This window comes from Tachypleus tridentatus, chromosome 4, assembly GCF_004210375.1.
Source record: "Tachypleus tridentatus isolate NWPU-2018 chromosome 4, ASM421037v1, whole genome shotgun sequence".
NCBI lineage: Eukaryota > Metazoa > Arthropoda > Merostomata > Xiphosura > Limulidae > Tachypleus > Tachypleus tridentatus.
The window spans coordinates 50720748-50739478 of NC_134828.1; the positions used below are offsets into that span (position 1 = coordinate 50720748).

The following is an 18731-nucleotide window of genomic DNA, read 5'->3' on the forward strand; positions in this document are numbered from 1 at the left end:
GACAGGCGCCGAAAGTTTTGCCTGTCGTGTGCCCTGTGTCTGAAAAAAAAAGGAATTCATGTTAATGACATGGATTTTATTTATTTAGATTCTTTGTTGAGTGGATTGTGATTCTTGAAATGTGTTGTAAGGTGATATGTATTTTGTTGGTGCACTTGAGAATTTGTGTAGTGATGCCGTTAGTTTGTTTCTATTTTCTGCTTTTAGATAATATTTGAGAGAAAGTTCTGTTATTCTATCTCTTATAGTTGGTAAATTGCTAATTTGGTGTAGATAATTTGTTGGCGTAAATGATGGTAGGCTGAATGCAGATTTTAATATTCTGTTTTGTTGCACTTGGATTTTCTGAAGTGTGTTGTTTGACATATTGTATGTTACTTGACATCCGTTCTCTATTAGTGGACGGATGTAAGCCTTGTATATTTGTATAATGGTGTTCGGTGCGCATTTCGATTGTTTACCAGTTATAGTCTTTAGATATGAAATCCTTTTTCTGATTGATGAGTGTATATTGTTTAGATGTTTTCTCCATGTTAGTTTTGTGTCGAAAGTGACGCCAAGGAATGTGATGTTTTTGCTCATGTTAATGGTTGTGTTTCCAAGTGATAGTTTTATTTTTTCTAGAATTTTTCTTTGCTTCTTTAGTTTTCTATAGAAGGTGATTGCTTGTGTTTTTGTTGGATTTAACACGACTCTCCACTTGTTGCTCCATGTTGAGACGTTGTTTAGTGATTCTTGTACGCGAGACATGGCCATTACTGGGTTTCTGGAGGTGCTCCAGATTGCGATGTCGTCTGCGTATTGTGAATTGTGTGTGTATGTTAGATTTGGAAAAGGTATGTCACTGACGAAAATTATGTATAGAAGTGGAGAGAGGACTGATCCTTGGGGCACTCCTGCCGTTATATTAAATGATTTGGATATAGTTTCATTGACTTTTACTTGTGCTGTTCTATTGGTTAAGAAATTTGAAATCCATTTGACTATCGTGGGATTTATTTGCAGGTGATTTAGTTTGTATATGATGGCGTTGTGCCATACGCTGTCGAATGCTTTTTGACATCTAGGAATACCCCGATGGTTACTTGGTTGTTGTTGTAAGCTTCGTAGATTGATTCGGTGAGTCGTGTGAGGTGATCTGTTGTTTGTCTATTTTTTCTGGAGACATTTTGAGATTCTGGAAGGATGTTGTTCAATTCGCAAAAATGGAGGAGACGGTTGGAGATAATTCTCTCCATCAGTTTGCCAAGGCAGCTTAACAGACTGATGGGGCGGAAATTATCTGGATTTGTTCTATTAGTTTGTTTCTTGGAGATCGTTGTTATGATGGCTTTTTTCCACGTGTCAGGGTAGTACTCTGTCGCTAGTGAAATGTTCATGATGTTTGTGAGGTGTTGTAGTAGGAGAGTGGAGCTTTTTTTTCAGAATAATGTTTGGTATTTGGTCATGTCCGGGGGAAGTGTTCTTCAAGTTTTTGATATTAATTTTTAGTTCGGTTATGGTTATTTTTCTATTGATTGAACTTGAGTATGCTTCTAGTGTCTCGCCATGGAATCGTGGTGAGAATGAAGCTTGGTTTGTATTTATGAAGTTGTTGACATGGTGTTGGTGTTGTGTGTCGAAATCTACCGAGTTTAAATCGCTAAAAGAGGATTTGTAATAGTCAGCTAATAAGTCAGCTTTCTCTACGTCCGTCCTTGCGATTTTATTGTTGTGTGTGATATGTTGTAGCATGTGATTTGTGTTTTTGTCTGAAGCAATACTCTTGAATTTTTTCCAGAATTCTTTTGGATTGTTCTTGGTTTTTTCTAAGTTTTTACAGAAGTTATGCCAATTGTTTTCTCTGACTTTTTTAATTTCTTGTTTAATTTTTGTATTTGTTCAATTGATTTCTGTTTTAATGTGTGGATCGCGTGAATAATCCCATGTTATTTGTTACTTGTATAGTAAGAAAGCCTAAATTAGCATTTTTAAACCCAAAAATTACATCATATACTTTGGCAGTTCTTTTATCTATAAGAGTTATATTATGTCTTACAAAATTGAAAGCAAAAACTAGCATTGCTATGCATTTGAGGAAAAAAAAATTAATTTTTTGTAAACTTGGACTTGAAACATTTAGTGTTGACTGTGATTTATTACTGTTGATAGTAACTTTAACTTTTCTATGTCTTGTTAGAGTACTGTATGAAACTAAAGAACGAGTGATGGCAGACAGTCAAGTAGTCCACACAACACCTTATGGCCGAGTTGCCAATGTGAACAACAGTGGGTCTCGGACATTCCTTACATTCAGATGGGCGGCTTCTAATGCTCCCTGTAATCAGTTGGTTGTGACAGACATTTGCATTATTCTGGTTAATAAGGTAATTGAATAACTGTGATTTACTGTGAACAATATTTCTAATTACTTCAAGTTAAATTTTATATTTCATTAAACTATTTTGAAATGATGTGATCAACCTATATTTTTATGTAACAGAAAATAATGATTCATATTAACTATGTATTGAAAACAAAACTTTAAACTAGTAAATTTGTTGTTTCTTAAAGGGGGAGACACCACCACGTGCTTTTTGTATTATCAACAAAACCTTAAACAAAGGCATGGTAAGCAGCGCATTCTAAAAAAAAAAGATTTCTTCTAAGTTCACTGAAAGACAGTTTACCCTATTGCTCTGGATATCTGTTTCTGTGTGTATCATAAAGTTTTAGTCAATAATATTGATAATTTAAACTACTTTTTTTTTCATAGTATACCAATAAATATAGCATAAAAACATAGTTAATAATTCATATTTTAAGAGTATGCAAGTTTTAAGTTTTACTTCTATAAGGCAATATTAAAACAAATCTGGTGTGAGAATTGTGACATTTTGTTTTCTAGGCATCTTATTTATTTACTTAAGAAGTATGGAGTTCACAAATTACTTATTATAATATTGTCAGTGCTCACTTATAGCCTTTGATCTTATTTGGTTACAGAGCAATCAAATAGGATACCAGACTCCTGCTGCTGTCACCTGTCACATCCTCTCTTTCAGAAACTGTCAGTAATTCTCTCTAAGTATCAACATTATAGTCAATATAACTAATAGGAAGCCAGGAGTTTCATTTATATTAAAAACAAACAAACACACACAAAAAAAATTGTTTACCATACAGAGAATTGTCAGTTTCTCTTTCAGTTCAACCTTTATTTCCATGGGAAGTACTTCAAGAAGCTTGGCAAACTTTTAATGGCTCTTGTTACATAGCTAGAAAACCAGAAAAATAGATAGTTATGGGACATTGTTTGCTTCTTGCATGTTATTTTTCTGTTAAGTTAAACAGTAACATTATTATGAAAAAGTAGGGTTAAGTCTCATCAACAGTTGACAGAAAAATAAGAATTGTGTAAGCATTTTTTTGTGTGTATTGTTTACTTATTATTATAAAAGGAAACAAAACTTGTGTTTCTTAAGGTTAGATTAGAGGAAATAAATAGTAATAATATAATGATATCTTTTTAGGAGGTGTGCATGAGGTAGCTCTTGATTTGTTATTGGATAGTATAACATGACCTGTTTGTTTGCCAAGTGAGTTACAACTTATAATGGCATGAATATTAATTACATAGCATTCAAAGTACAATAAAACAATAGCATTTAAGTATAAATAGATGTCTACTGTTATTAGATTAAAACTGTTTAGGATAAACAAATGTTTCATATTACAATTTGGAGCTATTCTAGAAAGAAAAAAAAGGTATAGTTTTATTTTGATTTTGTTTTTTGTGGTAACAAATTGACCAATCTGATATAAAGTTGAGATAAAGAAAATAATAGGTAAGATACATAGTTTTATGAAATAAAAATGTTTTGAAGATTTTTTGGATGACTTTCCTCTACTTTTGCAGGCTCCACCGTGGCTCAGCAGTATGTCTGCAGACTTACAATGCTAAAATCTGGGTTTTGATACCCGTGGTGGGCAGAGCACAGATAGCCCATTGTGTAGCTTTTTGCTTAATTCAAAACAACAACAACACTTTTGTAGAAGAACACAAGTTTGGGGCACTCCTGCCCAGGACCCTTGCTGTTAGTTTTTTACAGATGTTTGTAGGAGTGGCATCAGCCTGCTCAGAGTCTACTCACAATACTGATTTGAATTTGATACTTGCCAATCTGGTTGGATTGAGCATAGTCCTTCTTTTTAATCAATATTGTTCAGTACATTGTTCATGGAAGACATTTCATTGTCTTATAATTTTGAATGCAGAGAGTTCTCATCCTGTGTTCTAGGTTGAGCACAGTTTGTTCCATGTTCTGCCCATAATTCTAGGGGCAAGTGGAATTTTCCTTGCCACACAGTTGGGGAGTGAGGATGAGTGTTCATAATTCCAGACTGGATGTGTTCTGTTTCTTCAGGTTGAGGAGAGAGTTTGTCCATTTTGGTGTTGCTTAAATTCTCATTCTAATTCAGGTGGCTTGAAATGCATCACTCTATGGCTGTAGTTTGTAATTAACTTGCAACTATATCTCTTGCAGCCTTAGACACCAATGTGGGATTTAAAGGCCATGTCCCTATAATTTGAACTATATGCTATGGGTTCTTGGCTACCTGGTTGGGGTTTAGTCAGTAGTGATAACAAATCATGGGTGTGACTTAGCTTCAGGGAGGAGAAGAAACCTGTTTTTGATGCAGTGTCATTCCCTAACTTGTGTGCTGATCTTCTATTGGCACGACCACAATCTATGTAGGTGCATTTTGTATGGATAATGTCCTTACTGGCTCCTCCATCTCATCATACTCTTCTATCCTTTCTTCTCATTAAGAGTCAGTGTTAGAGATGCAGATTGGATCAGTTTCAAAAATATTGTTTGCAGAAGGCATCTATATACAGTATCATGATAAGAGGGTGCATTGATGTAGGTGGAGTGTCATGAGACAGATATTGCCATGTGCAGTTAAGTGTGGAATAAAGGACTGGAGCAAAGGAGAAAAAGTCAGACCAATGCTTAGATGGATAAAGGTAAAGAAACTTTAACAGTTGTGTTATAGGTGTAGTTTGAGTAGAGGTAAGTATTGTTGGAAATACATTTTGAACCTCAGAAAATATTAACATTCTAGATAAAGTTTTGTTATTCCTAGAATGAAAACCAATTAGCACTTGGATTATATATAGAAATACTATCTATAATCTGATTGATCATTAGTTAAAAAATTTCATTAAAAGAAACTGATTTTTGTGTAAAAAAGACTTGTATGCTACAAATTTACCAGTTTTTGTGGAGATAGATCAAGTGTATTAAAAGTTAGTGTAGAAAGTATAACAAATACAAAAGTGCTTATGAGGTCAATTAATTTGACCAAACCTGTGTTGAGAGACTTGAAAACTTGAGTAATATCTTAAATTAAGTAACAGCTGAAGAGAGAATTTATTGTGTATTTAAACATATGCATATTAATTTTTTAAGAAGAACCTTCTTGTTGTAGTATATCTTCAATTTCATGCTAACTGTGCTTATAACATGAATGGTGTCAATCAAAATTACCTTTTTTATCCCCCCCAAAATAGTTATGTCATATTTAAGTTTGTAAGTATAATATTTTACTAAAAGAAAGATGATGGTTGTAAATTTAAATTCAGAGTTTATAAAGACAGGTTACAAATACTATTGGGTTGTAGCAGGAGCTCTTTGTGATCCTGACATTTATAGAAAATTGATGAGCTTGATGAGTTTGATCAATGTAATTTTGCCTGTTTTAATGCCCAAGAGCAACTGAGAATTAAAACTGAATAGTGCACATTGTCCCATGATTATTTGCTTCTGCATTGTTTTTTTTTCCTTGGAGTATGTATTTATAGATGTTGTGTTTGAAGCAGTAAATTCTATTTGATTTTAAATATAGTTTTGCCAAAATACAAGCTTAGTTTAAATAATAAATATTTGTCACTTGTGAAGATATTTGTTTAATGTGTTGTAATTTGAAAATCAAAAACTTTTCACAAAAAAAAAGATGAAGCAAACAAGGTGAGTTTTTGATTGCTTGTGACAAGTGACTTTCATAGGATTAACACCCAAGTTCTTTCTCTTCATAGTGTATTAAACAAGCATGTGACATGTGATTGCATCTTGATTACTCTTTCTGGAATTATTGAACATCATTTTAGTTGAATACTAGATAGAGAAAACAAAACCATGTTAATATATCAAACTTGTAGCAGTGTCACTCCACATACTGGTGAATTCTATGTAAAACATTTAGAAACCAGTAAGAGTATGTGAGTCTGTAATTTGACTTCTTTAAGAAATCTTGAAATGAATGTTATGAGGTTCAGTTATTGTACAATGAACCAAGAAGGAAACATTTTTCACCTATTCTTAACATGCTTAACACTTGCAAGGTTTTAAGAAAATTTAATGTTTCACAATACACTTCTCTTTCTTTCACTGTTTTTCTTTTTCCAATCTTAATATTTCTGCAAGCTGGCCAAAACATTTGGACTGGCATTGGTCTGTGGATCAATGGTTGGGAATTGCTGATTTATAATTCTCATGTTTTTGTAAATTCTGTTTGTAACTTCTTTAATCATTTGTTTATAAATTCAATAATTATAGTGAGGTTATATTAAAGCATATATTAAATATTCTGATTGTTTTGTAATTAAACCTATACTAGTTTGTATGTTCTTTAATATTTCAAAATTTTGTTTTCAAAGGTGGGCTCTGATGTTTACTCTGCTACAAAAAGTCAGTGAATAGACCAGATCTTCTGTGTTTTAAACCAGGTATTAAAATTTTTCTCTGCAAAAACTGTCATTGATATATTTATATATGGTTTTTGTTTTATTTTTGATTCTGAACTTAGAAATCGTGCAACCATTTATTATTGTTAGAGTAAACACAAGTATGTATTTATCTTTTATATCCAATATTATAAAACAATGTAGGTACTTCTCTGTAATACATCACTATTAAATACTTAAAACAGTGTACAAATTTACTAGGACACCTTAATAATTCTCATTTTATGAACTTTACACATAAAATAGCCATTGATTTACTATGGAGATTAACATGTTGCAAATTAATCTTGCAGGAAACTTTTACAAAACTAATATACAAATAATATCATTGTTTTTCTAATGCTAATGTTTAGTGTGGCCCCCTTTAGTAACAGTGACAGCTTTATGTCTTTGCATTTTGTCATAAATTTGTGGTTTGGTCTCCTTGGTGTGGATTTCTGAATGTGGTGAGAGGACCTCCCAGGGAAGGTTCTGTTCTTTAAGTTTACCTTCTCTGTGACCTAAATATCCATCCACATGTTTGCCATGTGTGGTGACCCTTGAAGGGGATGAGAGGTTTGAGGTGTCCAATCCTAACACACCACTATGGCCTTGAATTCCTTGGGGTGGTCACACTAAGGTCAATCAACTGGTCCACTTGGGCTAGGGTGAACTAAGTACCAGTGTTGGATGTCCTCAACAGATGTTGTGGACATTGTATCTGATGCTGGTGTTTTGGTATAGTGCTCATGAAACCCTGGCATTGCTACAGTGTCCTTGTTTGGCATTGTAGTGCATCCCCTCATAGGGCTCCATGGTGGGTGGGGTCAGTGGACACTGAAATATTCCTTTTTTTTATTATGGATCATCTAAATAAAAACTTAAATAAAATAGTGAAAAAACTTTCAATAGGCAAATGACCACATCTTGAAGAATCTGTGCAGCAATCTTCAACATTTGTACCACCTGATCTCATTTTCTTGTATTACATTTTCTTTCAGATAAATCTTTATGGCAGATATCTCCCTTTTTTATTCAGAATGGACTAGAGGAACTTGCTGGCTCTCCAAAGTCAGTCAAAAAGCTATGCTCTGATGATATATTGGTGGAAACATCCACATCTTCACACAGTGAACTCCTCTTACATTAAAAGGTGATTGGGGATATACCCATTGAGGTTACACCCCATGCTACTTTGAATTTGTCACATGGATTTATTGTTGAGAAGGATTTGAAGAAATCTCCCAGTCAGAGATTCTCGCTGGTTTCTCCACCCAAGGTGATTTTGCAGTGAAGCATATCTCCACTCACAAAGATGGAATTATGATGCTGAATAACCCTTGAATAAAGAAAGTAAAGAAAAAAAATGTGGTCACCTACACACAAATAAAAATGGCCACTTTGATACAATGGAACTGTCAGGGTTTACATTCTAATCTGATTCCTGCCATCCTATATGTCTTTCCTTGCAGGAAACATTTTTGAAACCTGCCAGTACAGTCTTTGTACAGAAATGACAGGTTGTGTGATAGATGAGTGCATGGAGGGGTGGCACGGTTAGTTGATCAGCATGTGCTCATCCTGTTTTTGCCACCACTCGACACACCCTTGGGGTCTATAGCTATCCATGTTTCCTTGGGTTGTACCATCACTGTTTGTTCTGCCTCCTGATGAGACCTATGATTAATCAGGCCTTGATGCTTTTGTTTCTCCACCCAAAGAGTGTCTGGCGTGAGGTGTATCTTCACTCGCAAAGATGGAATTATGATGCCAACCAGTGCCCTCATTTTAACACTTACACCACTACATCCATCTGCCACCACCAAGGCAGGTCACCTTAATATCAAGGTACGGCCATACATTCCAAACCCTCTTGGATGTTTCCAGTGTCTGCTGTTTGGTCACTTTAAGACATAATGTCATGTTTCTTTGACATGTGCTTGTTGTAGTAGTAAGGATCACGATCCCTATGAGTGTGAAACAGACCCTTATTGCATTAATTGCAATGGCTCTTGCCCATCCTACTTTCATTGTTGTCCCTAAGTGGTTGGAAGAAAAATAGATGCAGCATTTGAAGATGATTCAAAACATTACTTACCCTTTGGCTCAAAACTTACTGTCCACCATTTCATCTTGGATGTATGCTGCTGCACTTCATTCCACAACTATGGTGTGAGTGGAGATGGATTTTTCTGTGCCTCCAAAAGAATAATTTTCAAACTATATGAAGTCTTTTGACCTCCATGGTAAAAAAAAAAGTTGATGAATCAATGCCAACACCCATCTCTGTCCCTAACATTCATTCCAGCAAATCCCAAAATTGACCTCCTTTGGTTCCAGGTACGCGTCTTCTTCTCCTGCCCCAAGATGCAAAATGATCATTCATTTACATCCTCAATTGCTGGAATCATTTTCCAATGACAAAGATCTGCCCAATCTACCCTTGGCAAGATCCATGGAGGTTGACAGACCTCCCTCGAATAAAGAAAAAAATACGTGGTCATAAACAAAAGAGCTCTCCACCCAATTTTCTTACACATAAATAAAAATGGCCACCTTCATAAAATGGAACTGTTGAGGTTTACTTTCTGATCTGGATGATATCAAAGGACTGGTTGCTTTCTACCATCTTGTATGTCTTTCCTTAAAGGAAACCTTTCTGAAACCTGCTAATACTGTGTGATAGATGAGTGCAAGGAGGGGTGGCACTGTTGGTTGACCAGCACGTGCCCACCCTATCTTTGTCACTCAATGCACCCTTGGAGGCTGTAGCCATCCGTGTTTCCTTGGGTCATACCATCACTGTTTGTACTCTCTACCTGTCTCCTGAAGAAACCAATGATCAAACAGACCTTGTTGCTCTCGTGGAACAGTTGTAATCTCCTTTTTTAATCCTAGGAGACTTTAATGGACATAATCTCCTCTGAGGAGGGACTGATATTGATAGGAATGGCTGCTCATAGAATATATGCTCTCAGATAACCTTTTTCCTTTCAATACTGGTTCTTATACTTATTTTCATGCACCTAGTCAGTTCTTTATTGCTATTGATCTTTCAGTTTGCTCCCCTTCACTGTTTCCCCACAATTCATGGAGGGTTGACAATAACCCATGAGGCAGTGATAAATTTCCTATAATTTGATAAAGACTGGCTGTGGTCGATGTCACCCGACCTGTGTGCCCTAGTGGAAGCTGGATCAAGCCAACTGGCTCTCTTTTACTGCTCTTGCAGAAGTTGATCCTGCCATCATCTGTAAACCATCAATAGATGACTGCATGGCAGCAGTGACTGACTGTATTATACAAGCACCTGCTCAGTGTATTCCTAAAACTTCAACACATTTTCCACAATATCCTCGTTCCTGGTGAAATCCTGTCTGTAACACGGTACGGAAGACTCAAAAACGGGCCAGGGATCTTTTTGTAGGCAATGCATGCTGTCTAACCACATTGCTTTCTAGCAGATCCTTTCATGTGCTTGGCAGGTAAGACGTCAAAGCTAGAAAGAACCTTGGATTAAATTCACAACCAGTATCTTTTCTACCAGCAGTTCCAAAGCCATATGGGACAATATTTTAAAGGTAAGAGAGCAATATAATCCTGTCCTTCTCTCTATCTTGCGCTCTGATTGCCAGGAAGTAGCTGATACTAGGAGTATTGCCAATACTCTAGGTGAAAGCTTTTGCTGGGTATCTACCACTTCTGTTTCAACCTCTACCTTCTTAGACATCAAGACTTTGGCAGAGCAATCACCTCTTTTCTTTGAAGCTGGTTGTCTCCATGATTCTAATTGCCCCTTTACACTGATGGAACTAAAACTAGCTCTTCTTTGGTCTGGCATTACATCGGTCGGACATGATGATATATGCTACAAGATGCTGTGCCATCTGTCTCCTGCTTCTCTTGCCATTCTTCTGATATTTTGTAACAGAATCTGGCAGGAAAATGTTTTTTCTGATGCTTGGCAGCAGGGCATTGTCTTACATTTTTTTTAGCATGGGAAGGATCCCAAGATTCCTTCAAACTGCTGTCCAGTTGTTTGGACGAGCTATCTCTGTAAGACCTTAGAGAGAATGATTAATACTCGTTTTGTTTGGTTTCTTGAATCAAACAGCCTCTTCTTACCCACCCAGTATGGGTTCTGTTGATAGAGCTCCAACCTGGATCACCTGATTTGACTTCAAACATCAGTCAGAGAAATCTTTCTCAAAACCCTCGGAGTGAATTCCTGTACGTGGTGAGGGGACCCCCCAGGGAAGGTTCTGTTTTTTCAGTTTACCTCCTCTGGAATCTAAACATCCACCCATGTGTTTGCTGTGAGTGGCAACCTGTGAAGGGGAAAAGAGGATCCTGGTGTTTGAGGGGTCCAACCCTAATACACCACTTTGGCCTTGAATTCCTGTAGACGGCAGCCTTGGGGTGCCTCCCTTCTGTCAATCGGCTGGTCCACTTGGGTTAGGGTAAATCAAGTACCAGTGTTAGAAGTTCTCAACAGGTGTTGTTGACATTGTGTCTTATGCTGGTGTTTGGGTATAGTGTTCACAAAACCCTGGTGTTGCTGTAGTATCCTTGCTTGACATTATAGTGCATCCCCTTGTATGGCTCCATAGCGGGTGGGGTCAGTGGGCACTGAAATTTTCTTTTTTCTTATGGATCCTCCAAAAAAATTTAAATAAAATAGTGAAAACACAGTCAGTAGGCAAATGACCACCTCTTGAAGTTTCTGAGCAGCAATTTTCAACATCTGGACCACCTGTTGTGTATCATTTTCTTATCATACATTCTCTTTCAGAGAAACATTTAGGGCAAATGTCCCCCAACCTGTGCCCTTGTGGAAGGTGGATCAGGCAGACTGTCCCATTTTTACTGCTCTCGCAGAACTTGATCCTGCCATTGTGTGGTAGCAATAACTGACTGTATTACACAAGCAGCTGCTCAATGTATTCCTAAAACCTTGACACGTTTTCCACTATATCCTCGTTTGTGGTGGAATCTTGCCTGCCACGTAGCACAGAAGTCTCAAAAATGGGCCTAGGATACCTTCCGTAGATATCCCATGCTCTCAAACCGCATCGCTTTCCAGCAGGCCCATGCACATGCTTGGTGGGTAAGATGCCAAATCCAGAAGGAATCTTGGATTAAGTTCACAATTGGCATATCTTCTACCACCAGTTCCAAAGTCATATGGGACAAGATTCGAAAGGTCAGTGGGCAATACATTTCTGTCCTCCTCTCAATCTTGCTCTCTTATGGCAAGAAAGTTGTTCATACTTGGAGTGTTGACAATGATTTTGCTAGGTATCTAGCACTTCTGCTTCACCTTTTACCTTTTTAGCTATCAAGACTTGGGCAGGATAATCAGCTCAAAAGGAAAGAGGTTATTGCTCGTCCTTTCACACTGGTGGAACTGAAACTGGACCTTCATTGGTCTGTTTTTTCTGATGCCTGGTACCAGACTATTTTTCTACCTTTCTCTAAGCCTGGGAAGGATCCCAGAATCCCTTCAAACTATCGTCCAATTTCTTTGATGAGCTGTCTCTGTAAGGCCTCAGAGAGGATGGTTAATGCTCATCTTGTTTGGTTCGTTGAATCAAACAATTTCCTCTCGCTCACCCAGTGTGAGTTCCGATGACAGCTCTCCACCATGCACAACCTGATTTGACTTGAAACATCAATCAGAGAAACCTTTCACAAAGAATATCTTGTATCAATATTCTTTGTCATTGAGAAGGTTTATGACACAACATGGAGGTATGGCATTTTGTGAGACTTCTATATAAATGGGTTACATGGCTATTTGCCTATTTTTATTACAAAATATTTAATGGAAAGGATATTCCAAGTTCTTGTGGGTTTGACGCTTTCCTGTTCTTTTCTACAGGAACTTGGGGGCCCTCAGGGCTGTGTTTTGAGTGTCACACTTTGCAGTATAAAGATTAATACCCTCACTGAACCAACTCCCTCTCATTGTTGCAAACAAGCTCTATGTTGACGACTGACATGAGGTATATTGAGTGGCATCTACAGACTGCCCTCAGTCATTTACTTAAGTAGGTCACGGCAAATGACTTTAATTTCTTTCTCTCTAAAACTGTTTGCATGCACATGTGCCACCAACAGGGTATTCACCCTAATCCTGAACTCCGTATTGGTGAAGTTGTGCTGCTTGTGTTCCTTGAGACCCAGTTCTTGGGGCTTATCTTTGACTGTAAGCTGATTTTTATACCACACATTAAGCAGCTACAGGTCAAATGTACAAGAGCACTGAACATCCTCCATGTCCTCTCTACCACTACTTGGGGAGTGGATTGATGTTCTATTCTAGAGATATATCGTGCTCTTATTCAATTGAAACTTGACTATGGATCACTGATCTATGGCTCTGCCAGACCTTTGGTCTTAAAGATGCTGGACCCCATTCATCATCAAGGACTTCAGCTCTGCACTGAAGCTTTCTGCACCTTCCCAGTTCAGAGCTTATACATAGTCTTATGAACGTTTTTTGCACCTCTGCCATTTGCAACTGTCTTTACTATATGCTTCAAAACTTCATTCCTTATCAAAGCATCACACCTGGGGTTGTGTTTTTCTTCCTTAGTGGGCCATACTTTTTCAGAACAGGCGATCTGCCATTGCTCCTTTTGGCCTTTGTATCCAGGAGCAGTTGGATGAATATCTCAGATTTGTTCTGTGGGAGATAAGGCCTGAACTTTGTGGTGACCATTCCATTTTGCTAGAGAACCTGTGAGGTTTCTTTCTTTCTTTCTTGTTCTAGTAAGCTGGAAATGTTTTGGAAGTATGCTTGGGCTGTATCTTCTGAGAAAGTGACATTCTTCTCAATGAGCTTCTTTATAGAGAGTGTAACATTATGGATCACTATACTGTCATATGTAATTCGATATCCATGATTTCATCAATTTTGTAAAGATGGCTGTCATTCGCAGATATTGCACCCCAAACCATAACAGAAACTTGCAGTGCATGTTTGAATGTTGGTACAGGACACTTTTAGTCTTCTCATTTATGCTTGTCTGTCCAAAGCACCTTTTGTGATTGTTCCAAAGACAATGATATATTTTCAAGAAGTTTAAATTTTTATGCTGTACCATCTTTACAAAGTGATGGATTTCATGCTGCTCCCAAGGCTGTACTTGAATTTTTATCTGAATGTCATTTATCGAGGAGGTGGATGACTTGAATAGCTCATCAAAACGGTATTTTAAATATCTCCTCAATAGATCATCAGAGCTTTACAAATACTGTACAGTTTCCTTTTTACTATATAATGACTAACTTGCAAACTCTGGGAATGTCTGTAAATATCATAGTAGAAAGTTTTGAATTTGTTGTTCCTTCTTCTGTTTCTTTTCTATTCCATGGTTACTTAAAAACCAAAAAAGTTGTGTTAATCAATTTTATTGAGTTGGTATTGTTTTAAACAGAGTATCTGCTTTTATAAGAATTAGTAAGAACTAGTAGTAATTAAAAAGAAAGTTCTGGTATACATGATGTTGACATTACCCTTTGAAGTTAGCTTTCTTCTAGAAATTTGGTGTTTCTTTAAAAAAAATTAAGTATAGGTGAAACATTAATTCCCAACCAATAATATATAAGCAATAAATATTCCAGTTGGAACCTCGTCGTATTTAGAATTTGGTTATAAATACAGCATTCCCATGTCTATTGAAAAACTGCATTGAAAATGAGTAAAGAAAAAAACTTTTCAAAAATGAATGAAATATGGATGGCTGATATTAATTCTTAAAAAAAACAATGCAGACAACAAAGTAGGGTTGGCATTTGCATCATCACTACATAATAGTACACACAAGAATTAACATTTAGGAAATTTACCACAATGGACTTAGCAAGTATATATGTTTGTCCATGAATGTGATGTAATTTATTTGGTAACATCTTTATTGATATAATTTTTAAGTACAATGCTGAAAAACTGGAGTGCTTAATTTTTTTTTTCAAACAGCACTGCTTTTAATATATAAAAATTTTACAGTTTATATCAGTAACATTTATGAAAATTTGAAGCTCTGTACTTTCAGTTATTCTGATGCAGTTATTTGCACATGTCTGAAGAGCACAAATTAAACTTTTCCTATGTAGTACATTCCAGAATTTTTTGTTTTAATGCTTCATTAAAAAAATTTTGTTTTCAGTGAGGTATGAATAATACAATTAGTAATTACTAGTATGAACACTTACCTGTAAGGCAGTGTTTCTGCTAGTGTAAATAACTATTAAATCAGAATTGTTTAATTTTCCCTGTTTTTGTCTCTATAAAACTAATCAAGGTAGAGTTATAGCTTTATTTGAGCATATTATTGCCATTATTGAATGGTTCACAGCTTGGAGACTCCTAGTATCATTGAAAAGTATTGCTGAAGTGAAGAACTAGCTAAAAAGTCAAAGTGTTCATCTTTCTTTTTCTTTCTGCATGATAGCAAAAAAATGTGACTGTAGTATGACAAGAAACATTTTAAAAGCACTTAGGATTAGGCTATTACTAATCACAGTAATGATAAGCTAAAAAATTGTAATTAAAGTGTAAACAATGTTAGCAGTGCTCCCTTGAAATAAGTCTTCTTACAGAAATCTGATGTTGTTTTTTTTTTAATTTGAGTACAGTGTGAAACAGTAACTACCTGCCAATAATAAATGGAGTGAGTGTAACATTTTGAATAATTAGTTCTTTGTACACTAATCAGTTCTTTTAGGGACCCAACCCCCTATATTGTGTATGAACTGAAGGATTAAAAATAAAATACACATGATATTAAATTTTATTGCATGCATTCATAGGGTTCACTCGGGGGAAAGAATGTCACAAAATAAGTAATAAAAAATGTTTTTAAATGTAGAATTTTAAAGGTGGCAGTGCTAAAAATAATGCAAACATGAATATAGGGATGATATGATTATAAAATTTTCATGCTTTTTCCGTAGTGCAAATTCCTCAGCATTAAGTCCCAAGAAGTCAAGTGAATAATTTATTGTAACTAATTGTATATTATCAATATCCTGAGGTCATTCTACAAGATCAATGAAGAAAGAACAAAACTGATATGATATTAACAATATATATTACCATTGAATAATAAAAATAATGTTCACTTATCAACCTGCTTCAGAGAATTTATTTAAAAAGAGAGAAAACAAGTAATGGGAAAAATGTTTGCATAAATTAAGGATGATGTAAGGATGGCAATGCTGAAAAGTGCAGAAACAAAGTAGTGATGAATACACAAAACCAAACAAAAATCACTACATAAGTAGCGAAATATTTCGAAGAATAAATTTTATATATAACGAATGTTGACTTTTTTTTGTCAGTTGCATGAATTAATGTACAAAAGAAAGCCTTTAAACTGAATAGTTTTATACATTTTTACAATGACTAATAACTATAAGCTTGTAAAACTGATAAGTACTTACTAGATACTTACATTGGTAGTTTTAGATTAATCTCTATTTTCTTATGTTTTGGCAATGCCATCCCTACATTTATGGCCAAGTGGTTAGGATGCGTTACTTGCAATCTGCATGTTGCAGGTTCAAATAGCCATCCCCAAATGTGCTCACTCTGTTAGAAATGGGAGCATTGTAATGTGAGGGTCAGTCCCATTATTTGTAAGAGAGTTGCCTAAGAGTTGGCAGTAGATGGTGGTAACTAGCTGCCTGCCTTCCTACTACTCTTCTGCTGCTAAATTAAAGATAACTAGTGCAGATGTAGCTTTGCATGAAAGTCATACTAAATTGAGCTCTCCATCATACAGGAACTTAAGGCAATTGTGTGACATTTTTGCATCAATTTTAATTTAGAATAAACACCTGGAATAATTTTTAAGCATCTACTACACTCAATCATTTGTGGTGATATGTTGCTTTTCTCTTAATTAAAATCATGGATAATGTATTATGGCATGAATAATTGTCATGTTCTGTTTGACTGATTTTATGGTTCATATAAGAATTTTTCTGTTATCATATTTGATTTTTACACATTTTATTTGTGTTCCATTGTAGCAATATCATGCTGTGAAAATTGGCACTGTACAATATACGAAAGAATGACATATTCAAAATATGCATCAGTGAATTAACAAGCATTTCTAAGTTACCAGTTGTTTGAACTCATTGCATTGGTTTGAGTTAATCAGGTGTAATGTAAAGTTTCTTGTGACAGTTCATATGTCATTAATTAATAGCAGCAGAACATTTAAATATGCTTTTTCACAATTAAATACACACTTAGTGTTTTCATTTATTTTCATTATATCTAGCCATCTTGAGTAGATATCCGCTAGATGATTACCAAAATTTTCATCTACCAGACTCAGTTCCACTGTTCTGTATGCCCATGGGAGCAACTGTAGAATGCTGGTCCAGAAATGCCCAACTTCCCTGTCCTGTATTTTCTACATTTGTTCTTACTTCTGACACTGCAGAAAAAGTAAACACTATTCTTTTCTTTGTTTTTAATGCAAAATGTATAGTAAGTCTTCAAAATTTTTTCTTCTTTTCACACAAGTTTTCCTTGGACATTAGACAGAATTACCAACTTGTAGGGAAAAAAAATGTACTGACATGTAAAATCTCTTGCTGATGCTAACAATTTTTTTTTTTTATTGACAAAATAGACTCACCAGTGACATCAGGGAAAGTGTGTGGAGTGGCAAAAACCACCCTAAATATTTGTTCTTTTATTGGTTAACTGTTGTTAAAAGAGGAAGACAAATATTGATACTTTACTACAGACATATTTAATGTCTTATGTTGAGATTAAGATATACAACTAATTTTCTATTTTTAATTACTTAATTTTATACTTAATTATTCCTTGCAAATATTTATGTGAAATAACTGTGCCAGCTCTACAATAAAACAGAATATTTCTACTCTGCATTAGTTGTAAATAATTCAGTGCCATATTCTTCATTGATGAAAGTTGTTGACAGGTTGGCTTTGTTTGATCCATGTGTAACAATTATATATATATAATATTTGTTTTTTAACATAATGGAATGGTAATAAAATAATGAACATAGGTCAAAATGTATTTTCTTCCTCCAAATTTACAATTAAAAACAAAAAATATTATTAGTATGCAAACAGTATCATTTTTTACACTCCAAATAATGAATAAAATATTTAGCAAATAAAATGGTCTTATATTCATGCTGTCAGTTTGTTTGAGCAATTTTTTAAGATGAGAGTTCTTAACAACAACAACAAAAAAAAAAAACAAAACAGTTCCTATAAGTACCATGATAAGTTATAAAAGAAAATGAACATTTGATTATATAAGCATAATAATACCTTGCATAAAATTGTTTATAAGTTTTTATTTTCAGGTTTGTAAGAGAAACTTTTACATATGTACTAAATGCTGGTTTTAAGAGAATTGCTCTATGTTTAAGACTGTAGCTTTTGTGCAAGATTGAGATTGCATTTTACCAAATTCTGAAGGTTAAATGAAAGTATTGAGCTATCAGTAGTTCAAGACATTTGAAAAATATGGGTGTTTGATATAAATTTTACATTTCTTGTTTAATTGATGTACATGTAATATTAATCTAATTAGAAAATACTACATTTTTTGAGTTGAGCATTTGTATTGCTAACATAGAATTGACATTTGATTTGTTTAGTATTTGTTTATATGGCATTCTGTTTTATTTAATACATATAAAGTATTTGCTGTTTGCAGATTGGTTTGCTGCTGGCCTGTATTCAAAATTAAAAGTCATCTAAAATATTCATGCATTCAACAAATCTCTAGCACCTTTTCCAAATGCATATTGTAGGTGATATGAATTAATAATACTTTATCAGGCAATGAAGGTCTTTCATTGAACCAGCTAATAACTTTCTTTGTTTACCTTGATGTAAAACTTTCCAGTAATATCAATATGCAATAATCAGTTTTATTGTGAAAATATTCTTA

The 18731-nt window shown here is 35.0% G+C and overlaps 1 protein-coding gene across 9 annotated transcripts in view; it reads left to right on the plus strand.

Annotated features, from left to right (window-relative positions):
- The first annotated feature begins 2229 nt into the window (after positions 1–2229).
- Positions 2230–18731, plus strand: part of LOC143249114 (DENN domain-containing protein 4B-like) — a 52149-nt gene continuing 35647 nt past the window's right edge. For 2 of the 9 annotated variants that reach the window (XM_076498449.1, XM_076498450.1), the window contains exons 1-2: positions 2617–6772; positions 17068–17237. The gene's annotated coding sequence lies outside the window, so the exon portion shown is untranslated. The other 7 variants (XM_076498445.1, XM_076498442.1, XM_076498446.1 and 4 more) reach the window with 7 other exon arrangements.